General features: G+C 48.4%; 1 protein-coding gene across 5 annotated transcripts in view; it reads right to left on the reverse strand.

The window, feature by feature from the left end:
* LOC132208857 (proteoglycan 4-like) overlaps positions 1-21,059 on the reverse strand; it is a 157,264-nt gene that overhangs the window by 98,505 nt on the left and 37,700 nt on the right. The window lies entirely within an intron of this gene.

A 21,059-nucleotide genomic window follows, 5' to 3' on the forward strand; every position in this document is an offset into this window, starting at 1 on the left:
ACAGTCACAGCATCCCACTTCAAGCAGTCACTGCATCACATTTCACTCAGTCACTGCATCGTATTTTACTCAGTCACTGCATCGTATTTTACTCAGTCACTGCATCGTATTTTACTCAGTCACTGCATCCCATTTCACTCAATGACTGCATCTCCTTCCCCACAGTCACTGCGTCCAATTTCGATCAGTCACTGTTTCCCGTATCTCACAGACGCTTCATTCAATTTCCCACACTCACTGCATCCACATTTCCCATCATGACAGCATCTCCTTTCCCTCAGTCTCTGCATCGCATTTCACTCAGTGGTTGCATCCCATTTCCCTCAGTCACTGCATCCCATTTCACTCAGTCACTGTATCCCATTTCCCTCAGTCACTGCATCTCCTTCACCACAGTCACTGCATCCCATTTCACGCAGTCACTGCATCATATTTCACTCAGTCACTGCATTGTATTTTACTCAGTCACTGCATCCCATTTCACTCAGTCACTGCATCACATTTCCCTCAGCCACTGCATCCCATTTCACTCAGTGACTGCATCACAGTTCACCCAGTGACTGCATCACAGTTCACTCAGTGACTGAATCACAGTTCACTCAGTGAGTGCATCATATTTCACTCAGTGACGGAATCACATTTCACTCAGTGACTGAATCACATTTCACTGAGTCACTGCATCCCATTTCACTCAGTCACTGCAACCCATTTCACTCAGTCACTGCAACCCATTTCGCTCAGTCACTGCATCCCATTTCACTCAGTCACTGCATCACATTTCACTCAGTCACTGCATCACATTTCACTCAGTCACTGCATCCCAATTCACTCCATCACTGCATCCCAATTCACTCCATCACTGCATCTCCCTCACCTCAGTCACCGCATCCCATTTCGATCAGTAACTGCATCCCATTTCCACCAGTTACTGCATCCCATTTCACTCAGCCACTGCATCCCATTTCACTAAGACAGTGCATCCCATTTCTCTCAGCCACTGTATCCCATTTCCCTCAGTCACTGTACTCCAAGCCGGCTCGGGCACTGCATCCCTATTAACTCAGTCACTCCTTCCCAGGACCTCAGTCACTGAATCCCATGTCCCACAGTAATTGCATCCAATTTCCATAAGTCACTGCATCTCATTTCACTCATTAACTGCATCCCATTTCAATCAGACACTGCATCCCATCTCACTCAGACACTGCATCCCATCACACTCAGTCACTGCATCCCATTTCCCTCAGTCACTGCATCCCATTTCCATTCGTCACTGGTTCCCGTATCTCACAGGCGCTGCATTCAATTTCCGACACTCACTGTATCCCATTTCCCATACACACAGCATCTCCCTTCCCTCAGACTCTGCATCTCACTTCAATCAGTGATTGCATCCTACTTCCCACAAATACTGCATCCCATTTCGCTCAGTCACTGCATCCCATTTCACTCAGTCACTGCAACCCATTTCACTCAGTCACTGCAACCCATTTCGCTCAGTCACTGCATCCCATTTCCGTCAGTCACTGCATCCCATTTCCGTCAGTCGCAGCATCCCATTTCCAACAGACACTGCATTTCCTTTCCTTAAGTCACTGCATCCCATTTCCCTCAGTCACTGCATCTCATTTCACTCGGTCACTGCATCCCATTTCCCTCAGTCACTGCATCCCATTTCACTCAGTCACTGCATCACATTTTACTCAGTCACTGCATCACATTTTACTCAGTCACTGCATCCCATTTCACTCAGTCACTGCATCCCATTTCACTCAGTCACTGGATCTCCTTCACCATAGTCACTGCATCCCATTTCCATCAGTCACAGTTTCCCGTATCTCACAGGCGCTGCATTCAATTTCCGACACTCACTGCATCCCATTTCCCAGAATCACAGCGACTCCTTTCCCTCAGTCACTGCATCTCATTTCACTCAGTCACTGCATCCCATTTCCCACAGTCACTGCATCCCATTTCCCTCAGTCAATGCATCCCATGTCCCTCAGTCACTGCATCCCATTTCACTCAGTCAGTGCGTCCCATTTCGCTCAGGCACTGTATCCCATTTCCCTCACTCACTGCACCCCAAGTCCGCTCGGGCTTTGCACCCCGATGAACTCAGTCACTCCTTCCCGTTACCTCAGTCACTGAATCCCATTTCCCTCAGGTTCTGCATCACATTTCCATCAGATACTGCAGCTCATGTCACTCTGTCACTGCATCCCATTTCCCTCAGTCACTGCATCCCATTTAACTCAGTCACTGCATCCCATTTCACTCAGTCACTGCATCTCCTTCGCCACAGTCACAGCATCCCATTTCAAGCAGTCACTGCATCACATTTCACTCAGTCACTGCATCGTATTTTACTCAGTCACTGCATCCCATTTCACTCAATGACTGCATCTCCTTCCCCACAGTCACTGCGTCCAATTTCGATCAGTCACTGTTTCCCGTATCTCACAGACGCTGCATTCAATTTCCCACACTCAGTGCATCCACATTTCCCATCGTGACAGCATCTCCTTTCCCTCAGTCTCTGCATCGCATTTCACTCAGTGGATGCATCCCATTTCCCTCAGTCACTGCATCCCATTTCCGTCAGTCACTGCATCCCATTTCCCTCAGTCACTCCTTCCCAGTACCTCAGTCACTGCATCCTATTTCCCTCAATTACTGCATCACATTGCACTCAGGCACTGTATCCCATTTCCCTCAGTCACTGCACCCCAAGCCTGCTCGGGCACTGCATCACTATTCACTCAGTCACTTCATCCCATGTCCCACAGTAACTGCATCACATTTCCATCAGTCACTACATCTCATTTCACTAATTCACTGCATCCCATTTCACGCAGTCACTGCATCCCATTTCCCTCAGTCACAGCATCTCATTTCACTCGGTCACTGCATCCCATTTCCCTCAGTCATTGCATCCCAATTCTCTCAGTCACTGCATCCCATGTCCGTGTGACAGTGCATCCCATGTCCGTGTGTCACTGCATCCCAAGTCCGTGTGTCACTGCATCTCATTTCCCTCAGTCACTGCATCCCATGTCCCTCAGTCACTGCATCCCATGTCCCTCAGTCACTGCATCTCATTTCACTCAGTCACTGCATCCCATTTCCCTCAGTCACTGCATCCCATGTCCCTCAGTCACTGCATCCCATGTCCCTCAGTCACTGCATCCCATTTCACTCTGTCACTGCATCTCATTTCCGTCCAATTACTGCATCATATTTCCATCAAGCAAGGCATCTCATTTCACTCAGTCACTGCATGTCATTTCACTCAGTCACTGCATCCCATTTCCCTCAGTCACTGCGTCCCATTTCACTCAGTGATGCGTCCAATTTCACTCAGTGACTGCAACACATTTCGCTCAGAGACTGCATCCCATTTCACTCAGTGACTGCAACACATTACGCTCAGAGACTGCATCCCATTTCACTCAGTCACTGCATCCCATTTCACTCAGTCAGTGCTTCCCATGTCACTCAGTCACTGCATCCCATTTCCCTTAGTCACTGCATCTCATTTCACTCAGTCACTGCATCCCATTTCCCTCAGTCACTGCATCCCATTTCACTAAGGCACTGTATCCCATCTCCCTCACTCACTGCACCGCAAGTCCGCTCGGGCACTGCATCCCCATGAACTCAGTCACTCATTCCCACTTCCTCAGTAACTGCATCCCATTTCCCTCAGGTACTGCATCACATTTCACTCAGTGACTGCATCCCATTTCACTCAGTGACTGCATCACAGTTCACTCAGTGACTGAATCACAGTACACTCAGTGACTAAATCACAGTACACTCAGTGAGTGCATCATATTTCACTCAGTGACGGAATCACATTTCACTCAGTGACTGAATCACATTTCACTGAGTCACTGCAGCCCATTTCACACAGTCACTGCATCCCATTTCCCATCGTCACAGCATCTCCTTTCCCACAGTCTCTGCATCTCATTTCAATCAGTGATTGCATCCTCCTTCCCAAAAATAGTGCATCCCATTTTGCTCAGTCACTGCATCTCATTTCACTCGGTCACTGCATCCCATTTCCCTTAGTCACTGCATCCCATTTCCCTCAGTCACTGCATCTCATTTCCGTCAGTTACTGCATCATATTTCCATCAAACAATGCATCTCATTTCACTCAGTCACTGCATCCCAATTCCCTCAGAACACTGCATCCCATGTCCATGTGTCACTGCATCCCATGTCCCTCATTCACTGCATCCCATGTCCCTCATTCACTGCATCCCATTTCCCTCAGTCACGGCATCCCATTTCCCTCAGTCACGGCATCCCATTTCCCTCAGTCACGGCATCCCATGTCCCTCAGTCACGGCATCCCATGTCCCTCAGTCACGGCATCCCATGTCCCTCAGTCACGGCATCCCATGTCCCTCAGTCACGGCATCCCATGTCCCTCAGTCACTACATCCCATTTCACTCAGTCACTGCATCCCATTTCACTCAGTCACTGCATCTCATTTCACTCAGCCATTGCATCCAATTTCACTCAGTGACTGCATCACAGTTCACTCAGTGACTGAATCACAGTACACTCAGTGAGTGCATCATATTTCACTCAGTGACGGAATCACATTTCACTCAGTGACTGAATCACATTTCACTTCGTCACTGCATCCCATTTCACTTCGTCACTGCATCCCATTTCACGCAGTCACTGCATCCCATTTCACGCAGTCACTGCATCCCATTTCACGCAGTCACTGCATCCCATTTCACACAATCACTGCATCCCATTTCACTCAGTCACTGCATCACATTTCACTCAGTCACTGCATCACATTTCACTCAGTCACTGCATCCCAATTCACTCCATCACTGCATCTCCTTCTCCACAGTCACAGCATCCCATTTCCATCAGTCACTGGTTCCCGTATCTCACAGACACTGCATTCAATTATCGACACTCACTGTATCCCATTTCCCAAAGACACAGCATCTCCTTTCCCACAGTCTCTGCATCTCATTTCAATCAGTGATTGCATACTACTTCCCAAAAATACTGCATCCCATTTCGCTCAGTCACTGCATCTCATTTCATTCGGTCACTGCATCCCATTTCCCTCGGTCACTGCATCCTATTTCCCTCGGTCACTGCATCCTATTTCCCTCGGTCACTGCATCTCATTTCCCTCAGTCACTGCATCTCATTTCCCTCAGTCACTGCATCCCATTTCCCTTAGTCACTGCATCCCATTTCCAACAGTCACTGCATCGCATTTCACTCAGTCACTGCATCGCATTTCACTCAGTCACTGCATCCCTTTTCACTCAGTGACTGCAACACATTTCACTCAGTGACTGCAACACATTTCACTCAGTGACTGCAACACATTTCACTCACTGACTGCATCCCATTTCACTCAGTCACTTCACCCCATTTCACTCAGACACTTCATCCCATTTCACTCAGTCACTGCATCCCATTTCCATCTGTCACTGCATCCCATTTCCGTCAGTCACTGCATCCCATTTCACTCAGTCACTGAATCCCATTGCACTCAGTCACTGAATCCCATTGCACTCAGTCACTGCATCCCATTTGAAGCAGTCACTGCATCCCATTTCACTCAGTCACTGCATCCCATTTCACTCAGTCACTGCATCTCCTTCACCACAGTCACTGCATCCCATTTTCATCACTCACTGTTCCCCGTATCTCACAGACGCTGCTTTCAATTTCCCCACACTCACTGCATACCATTTCCCATAGTGTCAGCATCTCCTTTCCCTCAGTCACTGCATCTCATTTCACTCAGTCCCTGAATCCCATTCAACTCAGTGATGCATCACATTTCACTCAGAGACAGCAACAGATTTCACACAGTGACTGCAGCCCATTTCTCTCAGTCACTGCAACCCATTTCACGCAGTCACTGCAGCCCATTTCACTCAGTCACTCCATCTCATTTCCGTCAGTTACTGCATCATATTTTCATCAAACAATGCATCTCATTTCACTCAGTCACTGCATCCAATTTCCATCAGTCAGTGCATCTCATTTCACTCATTCACTGCATCGCATTTCACTCAGTCACTGCATTGCATTTCACTCAGTCACTGCATCACATTTCACTCAGTCACTTCATCCAATTTCAATCAGTCACTACATCCCATTTCACTCAGTCACTGCATCTCATTTCACTCAGTGATGCATCCCATTTCACTCGGTGATGCATCCCATTTGAAGCAGTCACTGCATCCCATTTCCGTCAGTCACTGCACCGCATTTCACGCAGTCACTGCACCGCATTTCACGCAGTCACTGCACTGCATTTCACGCAGACACTGCATCCCATTTCACTCTGTCACTGCATCCCATTTCACTCAATCACTGCATCTCCTTCACCATAGTCACTGCATCCCATTTTCATCACTCACTGTTCCCCGTATCTCACACACGCTGCATTCAATTTCCCACACTCACTGCATCCCATTTCCCACAGTCACAGCATCTCCTTTCCCACAGTCTCTGGATCGCATTTCACTCAGTGATTGCATCCTACTTCCCAAAAATACTGAATCCCTTTTCCCTCAGTCACTGCATCTCATTTCACTCAGTCCCTGCATCTCATATCCCTCAGTCACTGCATCCCATTCAACTCAGTGATGCATCACATTTCAGTCAGTGACTACAACAGATTTCACTCAGTGACTGCAGCCCATTTCTCTCAGTCACTGCAGCCCATTTCTCTCAGTCACTGCAGCCCATTTCAATCAGTAATGCATCCCATTTGAAGCAGTCACTGCATCCCATTTCGCGCAGTCACTGCATCGCATTTCACGCAGTCACTGCATCGCATTTCACGCAGTCACTGCATCGCATTTCACGCAGTCACTGCATCCCATTTCACTCAGTCACTGCATCACATTTCACTCAGTCACTGCATCACATTTCACTCAGTCACTGCATCACATTTCACTCAGTCACTGCATCCCAGTTCACTCAGTCACTGCATCCCAGTTCACTCCATCACTGCATCTCCTTCACCACAGTCACAGCATCCCATTTCCATCAGTCACTGGTTCCCGTATCACACATCACACAGACGCTGCATTCAATTTCCGACACTCACTGTATCCCATTTCCCACAGACTCAGCAACTCCTTTCCCACAGTCTCTGCATCTCATTTCAATCAGTGATTGCATCCTACTTCCCAAAAATACTGCATCCCATTTCGCTCAGTCACTGCATCTCATTTCACTCGGTCACTGCATCCCATTTCCCTTGGTCACTGCATCCCATTTCCCTCAGTCACTGCATCTCATTTCCGTCAGTTACTGCATCATATTTCCATCAAACAATGCATCTCATTTCACTCAGTCACTGCAGCTCATGTCACTCTGTCACTGCATCCAATTTCCATCAGTCAGTGCATCTCATTTCACTCATTCACTGCATCGCATTTCACTCAGTCACTGCATTGCATTTCACTCAGTCACTGCATCACATTTCACTCAGTCACTGCATCACATTTCACTCAGTCACTGCATCACATTTCACTCAGTCACTTCATCCCATTTCAGTCAGGCACTGAATCCCATTTCACTCAGTCACTGCATCCCATTTGAAGCAGTCACTGCATCCCATTTGAAGCAGTCACTGCATCCCATTTGAAGCAGTCACTGCATCCCACTTCACGCAGTCACTGCACCGCATTTCACGCAGTCACTGCACCGCATTTCACGCAGTCACTGCACCGCATTTCACGCAGACACTGCATCCCATTTCACTCAATCACTGCATCTCCTTCACCATAGTCACTGCATCCCATTTTCATCACTCACTGTTCCCCGTATCTCACACACGCTGCATTCAATTTCCCACACTCACTGCATCCCATTTCCCACAGTCACAGCATCTCCTTTCCCACAGTCTCTGGATCGCATTTCACTCAGTGATTGCATCCTACTTCCCAAAAATACTGAATCCCTTTTCCCTCAGTCACTGCATCTCATTTCACTCAGTCCCTGCATCTCATATCCCTCAGTCACTGCATCCCATTCCACTCAGTGATGCATCACATTTCACTCAGTGACTGCATCTCATATCCATCAGTCACTGCATCCCATTCAACTCAGTGATGCATCACATTTCAGTCAGTGACTACAACAGATTTCACTCAGTGACTGCAGCCCATTTCTCTCAGTCACTGCAGCCCATTTCTCTCAGTCACTGCAGCCCATTTCAATCAGTAATGCATCCCATTTCACTCAGTGACTGCATCCCATTTCACTCAGTGACTGCAACACATTTCACTCAGTGACTGCAACACATTTAACTCAGTGACTGCAACACATTTCACTCAGTCACTGCATCCCATTTCACTCAGTCACTGCATCCCATTTCACTCAGGCACTGCATCCCATTTCACTCAGGCACTGCATCCCATTTCCCTCAGTCAAAGCGTCCCAATTCCCTCAGTCAAAGCGTCCCATTTCCCTCAGTCAAAGCGTCCCATTTCCCTCAGTCATTGCGTCCCATTTCTCTCAGTCACTGCAGCCCATTTCAATCAGTAATGCATCCCATTTCACTCAGTGACTGCATCCCATTTCACTCAGTCACTGCATCCCATTTCACGCAGTCACTGCATCCCATTTCACGCAGTCACTGCATCACATTTCACTCAGTCACTGCATCCTATTTCACTCAATCACGGCATCTCCTTCACCACAGTCACTGCATCCCATTTCCATCAGTCACTGGTGCCCGTATCTCACAGACGCTGCATTCAATTTCCCACACTCACTGCATCCCATTTCCCATAGACACAGCATCTCCTTTCCCTCATTCTCTGCATCTCATTTCAATCAGTGATTGCATCCTACTTCCCACAAATACTGCATCCCATTTCCCTCAGTCACTGCATCTCATTTCAATCAGTCACTGCAACCCATTTACAACAGTCACTGCATCCGATTTCCCTCAGTCACTGCATCCCACTTCCCTCAGTCAGTGCATCCCATGTCCCTCACTCACTGCATCCCATGTCCCTCACTCACTGCATCCCATTTCACTAAGACAGTGCGTCTCATTTCTCTCAGCCACTGTATCCCATTTCCCTCAGTCACTGTACCCCAAGCCCGTTCGGGCACTGAATCCCTATTAACTCAGTCACTCCTTCCCAGGACCTCAGCCACTGCATCCCATGTCCCACAGTAACTGCATCGCAATTCCATCAGGCACTGCAGCTCATGTCACTCTGTCACTGCATTCAATTTCCATCAGTCACTGCATCTCATTTCACTCATTAACTGCATCCCATTTCACTCAGACACTGCATCCCATCTCACTCAGACACTGCATCCCATCTCACACAGCCACTGCATCCCATTTCACACAGCCACTGCATCCCATTTCACTCAATGCTTCACTTTACACTCAGTCAGAGCATCCCATTACCATCCGTCACCGCGTCCCATTTCCTCATCACTGCATCTCCTTTCCACAGTCACTGCATCCCATTTCACTCAGTCACTGCATCCCATTTCACTCAGTCACTGCATCTCCTTTCCATCAGTCACTGCGTCCCATTTCACTCAGTCACTGCGTCCCATTTTCCACAGTCACTGCATCCCAATTACCAGTCACTGCATCCCCTTTCCCTCAGTCACTGCATCACATTTCCCTCAGTCACTGCATCACATTTCCCTCAGTCACTGCATCACATTCCTCTCAGTCACTGCATCCCATTGTCCTCAGTCACTGCATCCCATTGTCCTCATTCACTGCATCCGATTCCCCTCAGTCACTGCATCCCATTTCACTCAGTCACTGCATCCCATTTCACTCAGTCACTGCATCCCATTTCACTCAGTCACTGCATTGCATTTCCCTAAGTCACTGCATCCCATTTCACTCAGTGATGCGTCCCATTTCACTCAGAGACTGCATCCCATTACACTCAGTGATGCATCCCATTTCACTCAGTCACTACATCCCATTTCCCTCAGACACTGCATCCCATTTCACTCAGTCACTGCATCCCATTTCACTCAGTGATGCATCCCATTTGAAGCAGTCACTGCATCCCATTTCACGCAGTCACTGCACCGCATTTCACGCAGTCACTGCACTGCATTTCACGCAGACACTGCATCCCATTTCACTCTGTCACTGCATCCCATTTCACTCAATCACTGCATCTCCTTCACCATAGTCACTGCATCCCATTTTCATCACTCACTGTTCCCCGTATCTCACACACGCTGCATTCAATTTCCCACACTCACTGCATCCCATTTCCCACAGTCACAGCATCTCCTTTCCCACAGTCTCTGGATCGCATTTCACTCAGTGATTGCATCCTACTTCCCAAAAATACTGAATCCCTTTTCCCTCAGTCACTGCATCTCATTTCACTCAGTCCCTGCATCTCATATCCCTCAGTCACTGCATCCCATTCCACTCAGTGATGCATCCCATTCCACTCAGTGATGCATCTCATTTCACTCAGTCCCTGCATCTCATATCCCTCAGTCACTGCAACACATTTCACTCAGTGATTGCATCCCATTTCACTCAGTGACTGCAACACATTTCACTCAGTGACTGCAGCCCATTTCTCTCAGTCACTGCAGCCCATTTCTCTCAGTCACTGCAGCCCATTTCTCTCAGTCACTGCAGCCCATTTCAATCAGCAATGCATCCCATTTCACTCAGTGACTGCAACACATTTCACTCAGTCACTGCAGCCCATTTCTCTCAGTCACTGCAGCCCATTTCTCTCAGTCACTGCAGCCCATTTCTCTCAGTCACTGCAGCCCATTTCAATCAGCAATGCATCCCATTTCACTCAGTGACTGCAACACATTTCACTCAGTGATTGCATCCCATTTCACTCAGTCACTGCATCCCATTTCACTCAGGCACTGCATCCCATTTCCCTCAGTCAAAGCGTCCCAATTCCCTCAGTCAAAGCGTCCCATTTCCCTCAGTCAAAGCGTCCCATTTCACTCAGTCACTGCATCTCATGTCCCTCAGTCACTGCATCCCATTTGACTCAGTCACTGCATCACATTTCACTCAGACACTGCATCACATTTCACACAGTCACTGCATCCCATTTCACACAGTCACTGCATCCCATTTCACTCAGTCACTGCATCACCTTCACCATAGTCACTGCATTCCATTTCCATCAGTCACTGTTTCCCATATCTCACAGGCGCTGCATTCAATTTCCCACACTCACTGCATCCCATTTCCCATAGTCAGAGCATCTCCTTTCCTTCAGTCTCTGCATGGCATTTCACTCAGTCAGTGCTTCCCATGTCACTCAGTCACTGCATCCCATGTCACTCAGTCACTGCATCCCATTTCACTCAGTCACTGCATCCCATTTCCCTCAGTCACTGCATCCCATTTCCCTCAGTCACTGCATCTCATTTCACTAAGGCACTGTATCCCATCTCCCTCACTCACTGCACCGCAAGTCCGCTCGGGCACTGCATCCCCATGAACTCAGTCACTCATTCCCACTACCTCAGTCACTGCATCCCATTTCCCTCAGGTACTGCATCACATTTCCATCAGACACTGCAGCTCATGTCACTCTGTCACTGCATCCCATTTCCCTCAGTCACTGCATCCCATTTCACTCAGTCACTGCATCACATTTCCCTCAGCCACTGCATCCCATTTCACTCAGTGACTGCATCACTGTTCACTCAGTGACTGCATCACAGTTCAGTCAGTGACTGAATCACAGTACACTCAGTGAGTGATTCATATTTCACTCAGTGACTGAATCACATTTCACTGAGTCACTGCATCCCATTTCACACAGTCACTGCATCCCATTTCCCATCGTCACAGCATCTCCTTTCCCACAGTCTCTGCATCTCATTTCAATCAGTGATTGCATCCTACTTCCCAAAAATAGTGCATCCCATTTCGCTCAGTCACTGCATCTCATTTCACTCGGTCACTGCATCCCATTTCCCTCAGTCACTGCATCCCATTTCCCTCAGTCACTGCATCCCACGTCCCACAGTCACTGCATCCCACGTCCCACAGTCACTGCATCCCACGTCCCACAGTCACTGCATCCCATTCCACTCAGTCACTGCATCCGATATCACTCAGTCAGTGCGTCACATTTCACTCAGGCACTATATCCCATTTCCCTAAGTCACTGCACCCCAAGCCCGCACGGGCACTGCATCCCTATTAACTCAGTCACTCCTTCCCAGTACCTCAGTCACTGCATTGCATTTCACCCAGTCACTACATTCCATCACCCTCAGTCGCAGCATCCCATTTCCCACAGACACTGCATTTCCTTTCCCTAAGTCAGTGCATCTCATTTCCACCAGTCACTGCATCCCATTTCACACAGCCACTGCATCCCATTTCACACAGCCACGGCATCCCATTTCACTCAGCTTCACTTTACACTCAGTCAGAGCATCCCATTTCCATCCGTCACCGCGTCCCATTTCCTCAGTCACTTCTTCTCCTTTCCACAGTCACGGCAATCCCATTTCACTCAGTCACTGCATCCCATTTCAATCAGTCACTGCATCTCCTTTCCATCAGTCACTGCGTCCCATTTCACTCAGTCACTGCATCACATTCCCCTCAGTCACTGCATCCCATTCCCCTCAGTCACTGCATCCCATTCCCCTCAGTCACTGCATCCCATTGTCCTCAGTCACTGCATCCCATTTCACTCAGTCACTGCATCCCATTGTCCTCAGTCACTGCATCCCATTGTCCTCAGTCACTGCATCCCATTGTCTTCATTCGCTGCATCCCATTTCACTCAGTCACTGCATCCCATTACCCTCAGTCACTGCATCACATTTCAATCAGTCACTGCATCCCATTTCACTCAGTCACTGCATCCCATTACCCTCAGTCACTGCATCCCATTACCCTCAGTCACTGCATCCCATTACCTTCAGTCGCAGGATCCCATTTCCAACAGACACTGCATACCATTTCCTTCAGTCACTGCATCCCATTTCACTCAGTCTTGGCATCTCATTTCCCTCAGTCACTGCATCCCATTTCCCTCAGTCACTGCATCCCATGTCCCTCAGTCACTGCATCCCATGTCCCTCAGTCACTGCATCCCACGTCCCTCAGTCACTGCATCCCACGTCCCTCAGTCACTGCATCCCATTTCACTCAGTCACTGCATCCCATTTCACTCAGTCAGTGCATCCCATGTCCCTCAGTCACTGCATCCCATGTCCCACAGTCACTGCATGTCATTTCACTCAATCACTGCATCCCATTTCACTCAGTCAGTGCGTCCCTTTTCGGTCAGGCACTGTCTCGCATTTCCCTCAGTCACTGCACCCCAAGCCCGCTCGGGCACTGATTCCCTATTAACTCAGTCACTCCTTCCCAGTACATCTGTCACTGCATCCCATGTCCCTCAGTCACTGCATCCCATGTCCCTCAGTCACTGCATCCCATGTCCCTCAGTCACTGCATCTCATTTCACTCAGTCACTGCATCTCATTTCACTCAGTCACTGCATCTCATTTCACTCAGTCACTGCATCCCATTCCACTCAGCCACTGCATCACAGTTCACTCAGTGACTGAATCATAGTTCACTCAGTGACTGAATCACAGTTCACTCAGTCACTGCATCCCATTGTCCTCAGTCACTGCATCCCATTTCCATCAGTCAGTGCATCCCATTTCCCACAGACACTGCATCTCCGTTCCTCAATCACTGCATGTCATTTCACTCAGTCTCTGCAGCCCATTTCACCTCAGTCACTGCATCCCATTACCATCAGTCACTGCATCCCAGTACGCTCAGTCACTGCATCCCAGTACGCTCAGTCACTGCATCCCAGTACGCTCAGTCACTGCATCCCATTTCCCTCAGACACTGCATCTGATTTCCATCAGTCACTGCATCCCATTTCCCTCAGTCATTGCATCCCATTTCCCACAGTCATTGCATCTCCTATCCCTCATTCACTGCATTCCATTAACCACAGTCACTGCATCGCGTTACCCTCAGTCACTGCATCACATTACCCTCAGCCAGAGCATCCAATTTCCCACATTCACTGCATCTCCTTTCCCTCAGTCAATGCTTCACATTCCACTGAGTCACTGCATCCCATTCCACAGTGTCACAGCATCCCATTACACTCAGTCACTGCAGCCCATTTCACTCAGTCACTGCATCCCATTAACTTCAGTCGCAGGATCCCATTTCAAACAGACACTGCATCCCATTTCCCTCAGTCACTGCATCCCATTTCCATCAGTCACTGCATCCCATTTCCATCAGTCACTGCATCCCATTTCCATCAGTCTTGGCATCTCATTTCCCTCAGTCACTGCATCCCATTTCCATCAGTCACTGCATCCCATTTCCATCATTCTTGGGCACTGATTCCCTATTAACTCAGTCACTCCTTCCCAGTACCTCTGTCACTGCATCCCATGTGCCTCAGTCAGTGCATCCCATGTCCCTGAGTCAGTGCATCCCATGTCCCTCAGTCACTGCATCCCATTTCACTCAATCACTGCATCCCATGTCCCACATTCACTGCATCCCATTTCCATCAGTCACTGTTTCCCGTATCTCTCAGACGCTGTATTCAATTTCCCACACTCACTGCATCCCATTCCCCTCAGTCACTGCATCCCATTACCCTGAGTCACAGTATGCCATTTCCCACAGTCACTGCATCCCATGTCCCTCAGTCACTGCATCCCATGTCCCTCAGTCACTGCATCCCATGTCCCTCAGTCACTGCATCCCATTGTCCTCAGTCACTGCATCCCACTTCATTCAGTCACTGCATCTCATTTCACTCACTGACTGCATCCCATTTCCGTCAGTCACTGCATCCCATTTCCCTCAGACACTGCATCCCATTTCCAACAGTCACTGCATCGCATTTCACTCAGTCACTGCATCCCCTTTCACTCAGTGACTGCAACACATTTCACTCACAGACTGCATCCCATTTTCCTCAGTCACTGCATCTCATTTCACTCAGTCACTGCATCCCATTTCACTCAATCACTGCATCCCATTTCCAACAGTCACAGCAGCCCATTTCACTCAGTCACTGCATCACATTTCACTCAGTCACTGCATCACATTTCACTCAATCACTGCATCACATTTCACTCAATCACTGCATCCCATTTTCATCAGTCACTGTTTCCCGTATCTCTCAGACGCTGCATTCAATTTCCCAGACTAACTGCATCCCATTCCCCTCAGTCACTGCATCCCATTTCCCTCAGTCACTGCATCACATTTTCCTCAGTCACTGCATCACATTTCCCTCAGTCACTGCATCACATTTCCCTCAGTCACTGCATCACATTTCCCTCAGTCACTGTTTCCCATATCTCTCAGACGCTGTATTCAGTTTCCCACACTCACTGCATCCCATTCCCCTCAGTCACTGCATCCCATTACCCTGAGTCACAGTATGCCATTTCCCACAGTCACTGCATCTCCTTTCCCTCAGTCACTGCATCCCATGTCCCTCAGTCACTGCATCCCATGTCCCTCAGTCACTGCATCCCATTTCCCTCAGTTACTGCGTCACATTTCCATCAGACACTGCAGCTCATGTCGCTCAGTCACTGCATCCCATTTCCATCAGTCACTGCAGCTCATGTCACTCTGTCACTGCATCACATTTCCATCAGACACTGCATCTCATTTCACTCATTCACTGCATCCCATTTCACGCAGTTACTGCATCCCATTCCACTCTGTCACTGCATCCGATTTCACTCAGTCAGTGCGTCACATTTCACTCAGGCACTGTATCCCATTTCCCTAAGTCACTGCACCCCAAGCCCGCACGGGCACTGCATCCCTATTAACTCAGTCACTCCTTCCCAGTACCTCAGTCACTGCATCGCATTTCACTCAGTCACCGCCTCCCATTTCACTCAGTCACTGCATCCATTTCCATCAGTCACTGCATCCCATCACCCTCAGTCGCAGCATCCCATTTCCCACAGACACTGCATTTCCTTTCCCTAAGTCAGAGCATCTCATTACCACCAGTCACTGCATCCCATTTCACACAGCCACTGCATCCCATTTCACACAGCCACTGCATCCCATTTCACACAGCCACTGCATCCCATTTCACTCAAAGCTTCACTTTACACTCAGTCAGAGCATCCCATTTCCATCCGTCACCGCGTCCCATTTCCTCAGTCACTGCTTCTCCTTTCCACAGTCACGGCAATCCCATTTCAATCAGTCACTGCATCTCCTTTCCATCAGTCACTGCGTCCCATTTCACTCAGCCACAGCGTCCCAATTCCCAGTCACTGCATCCCACTTCCCTCAGTCACTGCATCCCATTGTCCTCAGTCACTGCATCCCATTGCCCTCAGTCACTGCATCCCATTGCCCTCAGTCACTGCATCCCATTGTCCTCAGTCACTGCATCCCATTGTCCTCAGTCACTGCATCCCATTGTCCTCAGTCACTGCATCCCATTGTCCTCAGTCACTGCATCCCATTGTCCTCAGTCACTGCATCCCATTGTCCTCAGTCACTGCATCCCATTGTCCTCAGTCACTGCATCCCATTGTCCTCAGTCACTGCATCCCATTGTCCTCAGTTGCTGCATCCCATTGTCCTCAGTCGCTGCATCCCATTGCCCTCAGTCACTGCATCCCATTGCCCTCAGTCACTGCATCCCATTGCCCTCAGTCACTGCATCCCATTGCCCTCAGTCACTGCATCCCATTGTCCTCAGTCACTGCATCCCATTGTCCACCCTAAGGAAGACAAACCCACGTAACATATCTAGTGACTTAAAACATACTCTATTGTTGCCCAAGGTGGAGAGCTGGATGAACACAGCAGGTCAAGCAGCATCAGAGAAGCAAGAAAGCTGATGTTTCGGAACGAGACCCTACTTCAGAAAATTGGCGCTGGAGAATCTGAGACAACAAGGTGTAGAGCCGGATGATACTGCTTGGCCTGCTGTGTTCATCCAGCTTTACACCTTCTTATCTCAGATTCTCCAGCATCTGCAGTTCCTACTACCTCTATTGTTGCCCTTTCACTTTCCTGAACTAATATGAGCCAGTAGTTTTGTTTAGGCTCGTGTAATCTTACGCTTATTGGCCTGTACAAAATCCTGAATTAATTTTGATCGACTGACGGGAGGAGAGATGAATTTTTTAGAAATTTTTGTTTTCTACCAATTTGCAGAGGGCATCGTGGGCGATTGAAGGACAGTGTTATTATCCTCCAGGTCTGTGGACTGCATCGTTACCAACTTGCCCATTTGCATATACATACAATATTCATTATGTACCAATGAAACATAATAAACCAATACTGCGTACTAAAAACAACGCTCACATATCAATGGAAATTTAAATATTTATCATAGAGTTTGAAGAATTGAATTCAATGATACAAAGCAAAAACCAGTGAAGATGAGTGCAGTTGGTCAGCACTTTTGCCACTAAGTGGAGGTTGGCAGTTTGAGGCCACCCAGGAACAAGCAAGCTCTGTCTAACTCCAAGGGCAGCACGGTGGCTCAGTGGTTAGCACTGCTGACTCACAGCGCCAGGGACCCAGGTTCGATCCCACCGTTGGACGATTTTCTGTGCGGAGTTTGTACATTCTGCCCATGCCTGCATGGGTTCCTGCTGGGTGCTCTGGTTTCCTCCCACAGTCCAAAGATGTGCAGGCTCGGTGTATGGGCCATGCCAAACTTGCCCATTGTGTTTAGGGATGTGTAGATTAGGTGTGTTAGTCATGGGAAACGTACGGTTACTGAGGAAAGGGTCGGGGGATGAGTCAGGGTGAGATGCTCTTTGGAGCGTGGCCGTGGACTTCTTGGGTCAAAAGGGGCTTGTTTCCACACCGTAGGGATTCTATGATATGGAAGTATCTTTTGAAGTGGACATTCATGGGTATGCTGTAACAGAGACCTTGAAATACTGCACAACAAATATTTGGAACTAGACTGTCAATTCAGACATAGCATCAAGAAAGGTCATGGAAGTTGTCACCGATATAAAGCAGGATTGATGAAAATCCAGCAGGAAATGGTGTCAAAAGGCACAGTATCTTTTATTCATCTCCAGTTATTTTGTCCAAGGCACTGGATGCTGGCAGGATTGAAACATTTAAGAAATGCTTCACAAATCACATATAAGGACCTGCACATCTTTGAACAATGGGAGGAAACTGCAGCACCTGGCAGAAGCCCCTCGCAGACGCGGGGAGGACGTGTCAATTCCACACAGATAGTTACCCAAGACTGGAATCTCAATTGGGTCCCCAGTGCATGAGCAGCTCTAACCACTGAGCAACTACCTTGCCCAGAAGGGGTTTTATAAGCGCATACATTATTTCCATTAAGACAGATCCAATCCTCTATGTCCAATCAAAATAACATATTGTAGATATCATGACAACAATCATAAATGATTTTGAATAAGTAAATCAAAAAAATTGAAATAGTTTCCAAGCCGAAATACTAGATATGGTGCAGTTAAGATGAATAGCGCAACAACAAAAAGGCCATATTTTATGTGACGATCGGTAACACTTGAAAACTTGCAACAATTCGTCGCCAGTAGTGCTCTGAAGTGGCTTGATGGTGCACTCCTTCAGACACTGGAATGAAACTCCAAAGATCACAAATTCTCCTTCAATACCCTGTTGTAACAGTGACTGCATCAACCTGAGTTTATGGGCCTGACTGGAAACCCACACAACATGCATAAACAAAAAAATAATCTAAGGTGACAGGAGAAAAAAATGTATGTATGCAACGTCTTTGAAAAGCAATTATTTGTAGCGGCTGCAAGCCCATAAGGAATCTCGTTTCGCAGATGATATTCATTTGCACTGCAGGTCATGCCAGTCAGAATCAGTTTTCGTTTCATGACAGACAACTAAAATGTCCATTACAATGAACGTTGGTTGATCAGAAGATTTTCAGTAAGGACTATGTCTTGTGTGAGCTGACGGCATTAGGGGATGGAGAAGGTACATGCACTGCTGGCATCTTGACACCATTGAATGAGCAAGCGTGGACGCAAAGGTTGTAACAGGTAACAATTGTACAGGCAATATCTTTTGAGCTCCTTCTGAGCAGGCCTGTAATACTCTAAAGCTGTGCCAGACCCTCACTTCCTCCACCTTACGTACGCTGCCTTTTCTTTTTGACAAGAAGCACCTCTGTACCCGTCATCCAAGGCTCCTGAATCTTACCCCTTCTTATCTGTCTCAGAGGAACAAATTTATACATCACTCGCAACAACTGCTCCTTGAACAGCCTCCACATGTCTGCTGCGCCCTTTCTGTGGAACAATTGCTCCCAATCTGTACTTCCCAACTCCTGTCTGATAGCATCATAGTTTCCTTGACCCCAGTGAAATATCTTCCCCTGGTAACTGCTCCTTTCACTTTCCATGGCTATGGTAAATGTGAGGCTCTTGCGGTCACTGTCGCCAAAGTGTTCTCCCACCACGAGATCTGACACCTGTCCTGGCTCATCGCCGAGCACCAAATCCAAAATGGCCTCCCCCCTCGGCCTGTCCACATACTGAGTCAGGAAACCCTCCTGAACACACCTGACAAACACGGCTCCATCCAAACCATCTGCACTCAGGAGGTTTCAATCTATATTGGGAAAGTTGAAGTCACCCATAACAACAACCCTGATACGTTTGCACTTTTCAACAATCTGCCGGCCAATGAGTTCTTCCATCTCCCAACCGTTATTTGGGGTCCGTAGAAAACCCCCAGTGAAGTGACTGCTGCCTTGCTGTTCCGAACGTCCACCCACACTGGCTCAGTCGACAAACCTTCCTTGGCAACCTCAGCCCATACCACCACAGTAGACAAGTCCTCAAAGGTTCTTTCAGTCGCCGTTATACTTTCCTTGACCAACAAAGCCACACCTCCCCCTCTTTTACCACCTTCCCAGACCTTAATGAAAGATCTAAACAAGAGAACCTGCAACATCCATTCCTGACCCTCCTCTATCCATGCCTCCGAAATGGCCACAACATCGAAGTCCCAGGTACCTATCCAAGCTGCAACCTCACCTACATTATTCCGGATACTCCCGGCATTAAAGTCGTCACACTTCAATCCAGCTTGCTGTCTGCCAGCACACTCCTGTGACAGTGAGGTCCTGACCATGTCCTCCCTACGCTCATCCTCCTGTGTACTGGGACTACACCTCAGTTTCCCATCCCCCTTCTGAGCTAGTTTAAATCCAACCGAATGGCACTAGCCAATTTCCCACCCAGGATATTCGTGCCCCTCTCATTCAAGTGGAGACCGTCCTGTTTGTACAGGTCCCACCTTCCCCAGAACGAGCCCCAATTGTCCATGTACCTGAAGCCCTCCCACCTGCACCATCCCTGCAGCCACGTCTTCAGCTGAAATCTCTCCCTGTTCTTTGCCTCGCTATCACGTGGTACGGGTGACAAACCAGAGATGACCACTCTGCTTGTTCTAGCTCTCGGCTTCCACCCTCGCTCCCTCAAATCCTGCCTGACATCCCTATCCCTCTTTCTACACATGCCGTTGGTGCCTATGTATATCACGACTTGGGGCTGGTCAGCCTCTCCCCTCAGGACCCTAAACACACGATCCGAGACATCACAGACCCTGGCACCTGGTCGGCAACACACCAATCGTGAGTCTCTTTCGTTCCCGGCAAATCTTCTATCAGTCCCTCCAACTATTGAGTCCCCAATGACTATCACTCTCTTCCTATCCCCGCTCCCCTTCTGTGCAAGAGGGACAGACTCTGTGCCAGAGACCTGCACCCTACTGCATACCCCTGCGAAGTCGTCCCCGGAACAGTATCCAAAATGGTACAGTTGTTTTTCAGGGGAGCTACCGCAGGGGATTTCAGGGGAACGACCACAGGGGAAGGTTGGTCAAGCTACACCGGGTAAATGTGCATTTTTGGCTGAAGAAACATGTGTTTCAATGTGAGCTAATGGAAGAAGCCATGGAGTCAAAGCTAAACATTTCGACAACAAGACAACCATTCTTAAA

The sequence above is a fragment of the Stegostoma tigrinum genome, unplaced genomic scaffold (genome assembly GCF_030684315.1).
Source record: "Stegostoma tigrinum isolate sSteTig4 unplaced genomic scaffold, sSteTig4.hap1 scaffold_55, whole genome shotgun sequence".
Taxonomy (NCBI): domain Eukaryota; kingdom Metazoa; phylum Chordata; class Chondrichthyes; order Orectolobiformes; family Stegostomatidae; genus Stegostoma; species Stegostoma tigrinum.